The sequence below is a fragment of the Misgurnus anguillicaudatus genome, unplaced genomic scaffold, assembly GCF_027580225.2.
Source record: "Misgurnus anguillicaudatus unplaced genomic scaffold, ASM2758022v2 HiC_scaffold_34, whole genome shotgun sequence".
Lineage (NCBI taxonomy): Eukaryota > Metazoa > Chordata > Actinopteri > Cypriniformes > Cobitidae > Misgurnus > Misgurnus anguillicaudatus.
In genome coordinates this window covers 1-10,372 of record NW_027395284.1, presented here as the reverse complement: position 1 = coordinate 10,372, position 10,372 = coordinate 1, and positions in this window count along the sequence as shown.

Below are 10,372 nucleotides of genomic sequence, written 5' to 3'. Positions count from 1 at the left end.
TTTGGTCTTCCATTTTATTTATTTATTTATTTTTTGCTGCATAGACTCCTAAATTAATACCCAAATGCTGTTGAAATAGTATAGCAGCAATAATAATTTAACAATTACAGGTAACATGATTAAGATTACATAGAAAATCTAGCAAACACGTAAAACACTGATTAATTGGGACATTACAAAAGTGACCTTTATATAGAAGGCTAATATATATTGGTATTGATAACTGCATTACCAAGATGCTATTACTACTAAATAGGCAATGTTTTAAAAAATACAACAAAAACATACCATCACCATTGTCGTGTTCCACATCAACATGGACCACAAGGATGTTTGTCGGATGTCCATTCACCAGCGCATGCGCACATACACTATCAAACACTCTGACAGACAGGTCGGTGTCTCCATTAATAATGAACACATTTGTCACGACACGTCTTGTGTTTTTGGCACTTTCGCCATGTTTAAGCAAGGTACGTCTGGTGTTAAAATGTTTTGATTCCGCCACCAACGCCGTTTTACAGGATTTACAGTAAACACAGTAAGTACATCGAGCCATTTTCATTGCGGAGACACTCAAGTACACTCGAAATCTTTAAGCCACTCTCTCCGAAAGGTTTAACGTCAGGTCTTGCGTTGTTGGAGTCGCATTTGAATCCGGATCGTCGTCATTAATTACAGTAGTAACATTGGCTGTAATCAGCTCGTTCTCGTCATGCTCGCGGTTCGTCTTTTCATATTTCCGCGCTTCACGTATGTAGCACGGCAACAAGGAATGACTGACGCTCATATTAGCCAATCTGCGGTCTTCATTAAACGCAAGAACTTAATGGTGAAATTTGATTGGTTATGTAACGTTGGAGAGAACACTGAACCTGGGACAGCGCCAGCACGCAGCATCACAATCTAAAAGTCGCAACACAACAAAATGGGCAGTCGCACAAATGCTACCAAATATATTTTAAGGTCGCACAGATTAAATTTCGGTCGCATATTTTGGTCGCAATTTCGAGCCCTGCTTTAGCCGGAGAAAAGTGTAGAAAAGAGTGGCTATGTTTACGTGCACAAGATTATCAGGGTTTGCATGCACCCTAAACATTGCAATCTGATTAAAATGTTCATTTACATGTACATTTTATATAATCCGAACCGGACGTCTTCGCAAGCGCACAGCCAGGGTTGCCAGATTTGCGTATCAAAAACATTCAAAACTAGCCCAAAAGCATCCCAATTAACGCTGGGACGATTAATCGTGCAAATGCACATTTTTTGAATGAATGAATTTTAATGAATTACGGTGAAATTACTTAATTTGTGTCACAGAAGTACCATTTACAAACACTTCTAGGAAATGCCTATAAGCACGTTAACATCGCTGTTCTTCAAATTGTTTCAGGTATTTTCATGATAATAAAGAATATTTTGAATGATTGTGTTTGACAAGTGTTGCTTTTACAAGTTGTAAACGACTCAGACTCGTAATGATTTTAGATTGATAAGGACTTTCTACTAATCAAAGACCCGTAGTACATGCACAAGCTGTGCATGAAACACAGAATCCGATTATTGCGATTCAGAATCGATTTAAGACTGACTATTTAAAGCCCAAATACCAATAACTAATCAATGAAATAATTTCATCTTAAACCCACAGAAAAACAACCCGCGAAGACAGTTTAAACATTAGCCAAAATCTGAACTCGGGGGGGGGGGGGGGGAGGCAGAGGACTTGGCAACGCCACCCAGCGCACAGCATCTCTGGTCGAGTTCACGCTTTATCTTTTGATAAATGTACAAAGCTGAGTTTTTAGATATAGACAAAAAAGGCAAAGGCACAAAGCTATTTTATTGCTTTATGTAATAAGACATGAACGCTACAGAATGTACAGCGAGTGACCTCATTACCTTAATGCGTGTTGCTATTGCCTTGCCATTACATGTCTCTGTGACGAAAATTATTTGATAAGTAAAAATATAAGAGGTGAACTTGAGCACAAATGTTCTGCACATGTGCACAATGTATTTTTGCATCCGATTGAGAAAATATGTTTACATGCATACTTTTTTCCTGCTGATCGGATCACAGATCAGACTACGCCACCTCTTTTATTATGATCGAAATTTGCATCTGACTAACCTCACTTCAACCTTTTTCAGGCTAGGGACCCCTTAATGGATAGAGAGGAGGAGCAGGGACCCCCAGCACATGCATCAAATTAGGACTGTATTTATTATTATTTATAACACATACTTTGTTATTATGGTGACAAAGAGACTAAAATGGTAATTTTGGCATACTAAATTACATTTGAATTAACACTACTGAATAATGAATACATTATATTGTGGGTACCTTATGCTTTTTATTTAAAGCTCACGTAACACACGCTGTTTCTGCATTTCTGATGTTAATCTGGAGTACCTATAGAGTAGTATGACATCCTTTATATCTCCGAGTCTTTAGTTTAAACAGATTTATAAAAGAAAGATTAGCTTTACCGAATCTTTCTGATAACGTATGAAAAATTATGAAGGAGGAGTTACTACCGCGGGAGGAGCGAGTACGAGTCATGCGACACTATACAACACTTATAACTTATGATTCACTACATGTTCGTGTCATTTATATAATATGCACGCGCCTATTTCCAACATAAGACAGAAGTCTTACTTACCGCATGCAACTCATGACCCGGTTGGAAAAATCCAGCGCATCAAACACGCACGCAAAACTCTGCTGCTACCCCGGATAATAAACTATATCCATTGTTTTCATAAGGCTGACTTTCTTCTCCTTACATCCAAAAACACACTTTTTCTTTCGTGCCATTGTTGAGTTTTGAAATTGAACAAAGCTGTGTCGCGTGATATGATGTTTGCATAGCGTCTCCCACTGATTGACGGGTGGGCGGAGTTTTCCGGGGGAAGCGCCCATATGAAGAACTGATGCGTATAGATACCCCTGAAACGTGAGCTGGACCCGTAATCGAAAAAAACTTTCCGAAACTTGTATGAACCCTGGCGAAGTGCATTCGGCACAAAAAAACTCTGTAACACGCCCAACTGCTTTTTTGACACTTTGCTTACGTTTAGCATGAGGAAACAACTCTATAACTGTGTTAATAAGTCAGAATGCTTGAAATACCATTAAACCCCCCCCTTTAAAGGTTTTTTGTTATAAGCATATTAATACATTTTTTGTTTGATGCCTACTTTCATTTGTCCAAAAATATTATTTTCCATTCAAACAATATTTGGAGAACCCCCTGAATACCTTTCGCGGACCCCCTGTTTAAGACCCATGGCTTAAGGTGTTTGCATGATGGTTCAGTCGTATTGAAAAGCCTTCAATACGATTGCAAACTGATTATTTGTTTGCATGCAGGGCCGTAGCCAGCTATGAGGTCACAGAGGTTCGGACCTCAGTAATTTTTTCATATTAAAAAATAAAATTTGAAGTTCTCTGAATGACTAATACGTTTTTCAAAAAGAATCCGCATATATAATTAAACTTGGACAGTTTACTGTATAGTTTAGTGTAAAATTACGAAGATGCTTAAGCTGCGACGACGCGGGTACAGAATTTGCAGTGTTGCCAGATCCCATTGTTAAAAATCCTCTTTAGACGTAGTGTTTTAGCAATTTATGTGACACTTTGACATTACCTATAAGTGATTGTTAGTTGTAGGTTAGTATTAACGATTTCTCTGATTTGTTTCTGAAATACAAGGTTTGGACGAACTTTGTTTTTTTTTAAGGCCAATTATTTTCGCTTGTTTTTCGTACTTATATGTGGCAACATGGAAACTGAAAGTTATCAAATAAGACGCATTATTCAGCGCGAGCAGGTTATTGCTGATACTACATTCGGTAAGATAAAAGCAGAAATCTTCATAATTGTGTCTGTAAGAGGATCAACAGTATCAACAACACTATCGAAAAACAGAAAATAACTCTGGTACAAAGATGTAGAAGAATTGGGCTTAAATAAAATATGCCAAATATGTTAAAATAAGTAGCGTAAAACGGTAAAGCTAATCTCAACAAAACATAAGCATTAAGAATTCTGTTATTTAATTTAATTTAGAAGTTAACCTTTAACAAAGTCATGCTGAAAACAATAAGAGCACTAAACAAGTTCTTGTTTAAAATCTTGTAACGTTTTTATTATATAATATTGCTTATTAAAATGATTACAAAAATAAACATTGTTGCATGAAAAAGTAATAAATAATCTAGCAGTCCCAGTCCATCCCCCAAAACAGAGTGTGTACCCAAAGTGTAAAAAGGTTAAGACGGAATATTTTATATCCCAGGTAAAAATAAAGTATGCTTCAATGTACTTAAACCACTTAAATACTAGCAAGTACATTTGTAAGTTATGTAAAGTTATGCTACAAATATACTAATTAAAAGTAAAGTTCTACTTGAGCAGTACTTCAGTTTACCTGAAAAAGTAAGAATACCAGTACCAACTAGATTTTTATTGAAATAAATGATGTCTCAAAATAACACTTAGATGAACTTAATTTTAAGAAGTGCCAAAAACAAATGTGATATATAAGCCACAAAATGAGTGCACGAAAATAGTACATTTACTAAGTGTACTTAAAAAGTGTATTTTATTTAAGTGCACTTTTTTCACCTGGGATAGCATTTGTTAACTCATAACACCCCAAACCCTGGCTACGGCCATGGTTGCATGTAAACGTAGCTACTGACCGCTTCACTGTTTTTTTTATTCGGTTTGAATAACGGGTAATACAAAGTTGACCCCTTCTGGGAAATACTTCTTTTATTGCCAATGAACAATTTATTGTCTTGACTTTTATAACTTTGTTATGCTCTTACCTTTAAAATCAGTCAATCTAGCATTAACTCAGCAGTATACTGCAAAAACATACAGTGCTTAACAAATTGATTAGACCATCACCGAATATAAGGTTTGTCCTAAAGTTTAGATTCTGTAATGGTTAATCCAGCAGTATGTGGAAGCTTTTAAGTCACAGTAGTATTTTTTAATGATAAACTAATAATTGTTGTTATCCATATATGTTCAAATAAAAAAGGCAAAAAAGTTAAGCACTTTATTTTTTTATTCAGATGCCCAGTTACAGTTAATTTCTTACTGTCCTCAATATAAAAATAAGTTTTAATCAAGTTTCATTTCTGAGAGAAGTTGAATGTGCCGACTCAAATTTGTCTGGTGTACTCATGGCAGACAGTTGTTGATCTTTAAAGTTAATGATTACCAGGCATTAAACATGATGGCTAGTCTTATCTACGCATGTGTTTGTAGGCGTGCGTTTTGGGGGAAGACTAGACAATTTGTGATTGGAGTTCAAGAGAAGGTCTGGTCTGGTGAAACCATCGTATATATTTCCTTCCTGCCGTCTGTGTCATGTGACATGGCAGGGTAACGTGCAGCGTTCTTGTTTGTTCATCAGATTTGTTTTAAAAAACAAATTCTCTTCCTTGTTGGGATATTTTTACCTGTGGTTCTGCATAATAGATGACTGATGGATTTTCTGTTCGATATGAAGGTTTGTCAATTACTGGTGTCAATCTAGGTCTTCCTGGTGTGAGTAGCTATATGCATGGATGAGCATGCAGTCTTAATGCTGAAGTATTTTGCAGGAATAGTTTCATAGCGTCATCAAAATCGATACTTGACAAGTACACAGAAAGTTTTTTGGAGAAGAAAAATGTATTTTTTAAATTTAAGAAGACGACTTCGGGAATGTTTCTAAATGTTTTGTTGTCAGATTCCATGCCAACTTTGCGTTGTAGATGTAGTTGGAATTTTAGGAATGCAATTTTTGTAAAAGATGTTTCAAAATTATTGTTTAAAAAATCTCTTTTATTTGACATAAAGTAAGTAATGCCTGGATGTATTTGCATTCTTTTTTAGAGATAATAAAATACATTTAGAAAACAATTAAATTTCTGTATCAATACCGATATTTGATTACTTTCACATCTACTGAGCATTTGTTTCAAATTATTATGTAATAAAATCCTAGAAGCACTGAGCATACAAATTGCAATTTTGTGGCCATTGTCATTCAAAAACAGCCACACAGTATGAGATCAGATCAGTTTTGCCAAATATTTTCTATTGATAGTAGGCTAACTGAAGCCTGTTTGGAATGTTGCTAGTTTACGTCATGCGCTAATTAGCATATCATTGATGTCATAGCACTTCAAATCTGTTTCACTTTTCTTTTACTTTCTGAACTGTCACTTAGCAGTGTTTTTAAAAAGAAAAATGCCTTTTTTTCATTTATTTAATCTCTGTTTCTATTGTCAGACAACAAAACGAGTATGAAATAGTGACTGAACATGAGCCATTAAAGGGACACTCCACCATGAACTTAAAGTGACACCATGTAATTTTTCAACCTTCATAATACATTTTCAAGACCCTTGTGATAGTACCTCGACTTTAAATAGGTTGAATGACATGTCTACCATAGCCTGACAGGGTCTGTATCACTTTTACTCGTATTTTAAAACTTAGGGTTTCTGGTAGTAACCAGAGCACAAAAAAAACCTACAAAATTCGATTGCTTTACGGCATACGTCACTTCCTCCACACAATTTGTTTTTAACGTGAATTTTGCTGGAGGCTTACTTAAGGAAGAGCAGCTATTATTGTGTAATAGAGCAGCTATTATTGTGTGAGTCTGTGGCGCAGTCTTTAGTGTCACGGACCTATGACACGGGCGACCCGGGTTCGATTCCCCTTTAAGGCAATTTTTTTATATAAACTCTTGATTCATACATAAATGCGATCTTCTTTATAAATGACGGCGATTATCTTGCATATAGTTCCCTGTATTCACATGCGGTGTTCGCGTATTTACCTTTCTTTTACTGTGTCTATGATATTTACATTACAATCCAGGATGCAATAGCAGTCAAACTTGCTCAAACTCACACAGTGTAAAACCAAACCCTATTCATTCACCAATCAGATCCGAGCGTTTCTCTCTTCTCTCTTCCTCATTTGCTGCGTTCCGCTGTCACTCACGTGACGTATTACAAAGCGGCAACCTTTAGGTCTGCTTGGACCACATCGGTTTACTTGGATTTGGAGCGACAATTTTCACACAAAAGAGAGGAAAAACGAGCGCCATTGCGGAAAATCCTGTTGGCGAGGGAGAGAGAGAGACGATGCAACAATATTTGTTTGGGAAAAGGCAAGGAAATACGTCTGGTCGTTTTTCAATTGGAAGGCTGCAGCCTCCGGAGGTCAAATATGCAGGCTGCACACGTCATCAAGCCTGGGTTATTAAGGTAAACTGAGCATTACATTCGCAAGTTATAAGCATACTGCAACAATTTACGATTAACTAAGTATAATAGTCAACTTTGTAATTGTTAATATTGTGAAATAAGACAGTCTTGATGACGTATACAGCTTAGAAATACGACATCTGGAGGCTGCAACCTTCAGATTGAGACATGGTTTCTGCCACGACGAGTTCCTCATCAGAAAGTTGTAACATGACTGCGTTTCTCCCTGTTGTCTCAAAATGTTGATCATTTAGCGTTTTAAATGTTTAGTTTTTGGTTTAGTTTTAAGGTTGGCCAGTTCCTTTCCTTTGCGACAGTGCTGCGGCGCTTGTGAGCTCTAGGGGCGCTAGAAGTGAAAAATACATGTCTAGCACCCCCTAGTGGCCAAAAAGTTTCATGGTGTCCCTTTAAGCAGTTTAGTAGAAGTGACTGTAGTTTTAAAGGGACATTCATCTTTTATACTCATTTTCCAGCTCCCCTAGAGTTAAACATTTGATTTTTACTGTTTTGGAATCTATTCAGCTGATCTCGGGGTCTGGCGCTAGCACTTTTAGCATAGCTTAGCATAATCCATTGAATCTGATTAGACCATTAGCATCACACTAAAAATAACCAAAGAGTTTTGATATTTTTCCTATTTAAAACTCTTCTGTAGTTACATTGTGTACTAAGACAGACAGAAAATTAAAAGTTGCGATTTTCTAGATAGATATGGCTAGGAACTATACTCTCATTCTGGTGTAATAATCAAGGACTTTGCTGCCGTAACATGGTTGCAGCAGGCGTAGTGATATTACGCAGCACCCGAAAATAGTCCCCTGCTATTGAAAGTTACTAAGGCTAAGGGGACTATTTTCAGCTGCTGCGTAATATTATTGTGCCTCCTGCAGCCATGTTACAGCAGCAAAGTCTTTGATTATTACGCCAGAATGAGAGTATAGTTCTTATCAGCCTAGAAAATCACAACTTTTAATTTTCTGTCGGTCTTAGTACACGAACTACAGAAGAGTCAAGTTTTAAATAGGAAAAATATCAAAACTCTTTGGTTATTTTTGTCGCGATGCTAATGCTCTAATCAGATTCAATGAATTGTGCTAAGCTATGCTAAAAGTGCTAGCACCAGACCCAGAGATCGGCTGAATGGCTTCCAAAATGGTAAAAACCAAATATTTAACTCAAGGGGAGCGGGAAAATGTGTATATTTTTTTAAAAAAGTGGAATGTCCCTTTAAAACTACAGTCACTTCTACGAAACTGCTTAAGTTCATCTGGGTAACAAACCCATGCATTGCAACAGAGGTATGTTCATGTTTATATGTCCAAACAGTTCATGTTTATATCTTTAAACAGCGCACGCAAGGCAATAAAGGCCACCCAAAATGCATACAGATCTGAAGCTTCAACACATCAAAAAAGTCGCTAGATTTGTCGCTAGGCAGTTTTTTTTGTCAAAAGTGTCGCTATAGGGGTCTGAAAGTCGACTGAGTTGGCAAGATTGGTTCTGATGCATTTTTCTGCCCTGTTTTCAAACAATTAGCCAATGTCCGACAGAGGGAACATTTTTTTTTTACAAATGATATACGCTTTACATGCCGATAGCGATTATAGGCCAATACATTGGTGCATTCGTTGTTGTTTTTTATTTATTCTGTTGTAGACCATGTATGGCTGTGTTCTCATTGCAGAAATGTATGTTTATTTAAAAAAAAAAAAAAATTATATACCGTATGTATGCATGTATGTATATACATACAAACACTTTACTTGTTTCAGTATGCCTTTTTACACTATATGTGTTGTGTTCCCTTTGATTAAAACCACAATCTTTGCATTGCTAATGCAATGCTCTACTAGTTAAGCAACAGAAACGGTAGTGATTTCCCTTAGGTTATTAACTCCAGCTTCTTAACTCGTCTTCAGACCGTGCGCTTTGCTGAGTCAGCTGGATTTCAGACACCTCAGAGATCGGTGAAGCTAATCACTCGCCGGCCATGCGCTCACTTGAAAGATGATTTTGTCTTCTAGGCCAGTGGCTCTTAACACAAGCTGACAGTAATGATATTGTTAATGATATTGTTTGGTTGATGCACCTCCAGTCTAACAATAAGATTTAAGCTGCTGCTTCCTTCCTGGTATTAAGTGGAGCATTAATGTTTTTTTGGGGGGTGGGGGGGTCAGATAGCTTTTTTTAATTGACTTGTAGTTTGATTTTCAGTGCGGACCATGAATAAGTGAGATTTTAATTCGAACATATGAATTATATTCATTGCAGGCAAGTTTATTTCATATGTGTGTTATAGAAATCGGGATCAGATTGATCTGCAGCCTTTTCTTGGAAAGCTTTGACTTTGTTGAGCAAGTATGTGGTTTTATAACAAACGTTTTATGACTTTCTCTCAATAGCTGAGCCAAAGCTTTAAACAATGTTAATGGGAATTTCAAGGATATAATCTCTGTCCTATGATGTTATGTAAATCACCTTTTTGGGAAAGCAGATCTGACTAGAGTTGCAACGATATGAAATTTTTCCAGCCGCTTACTCAGACTGATACACTGAAAAAAATGATTCATTGAATTTAATCAATTTTTTTAAGGTAAGTGGTTGCAATCAATTTATTTAAGCTACATTTAAACAAAAGTTTTAGATTTTATTTTACTTTACTAATCTTTTTTCTTTAAATGTAGCTTAAATAAATTGATTGCAACCACTTACCTTAAAGTAAGTTTTACCAGTGTAGTTTTATGGTTATATTAACTTGCATTAACTAAATTTTATAGACTAAATTATCTATATTTTTTATATAAAAACCTTATTAGACATTAAAGTAGTGATGTTTCATTACATTTTCTATACAAAGAGCCCAAATTCATTGCATTTTTCTGTTCTCTTTTGATTGACAGAATATATCGGCCATAACTATTGTCTGTTATTAAATTATCGGCCGATAGTGTGGAAAATCGATTGTATCAGCCGATGCTGATTACTGGCCCATATATCGGTGCAGACTGGATTAAGATAAAGACTAGTTTGTAGCTATACAACGGGAGGTTACGTCAGCAACACAAGGTTTTCT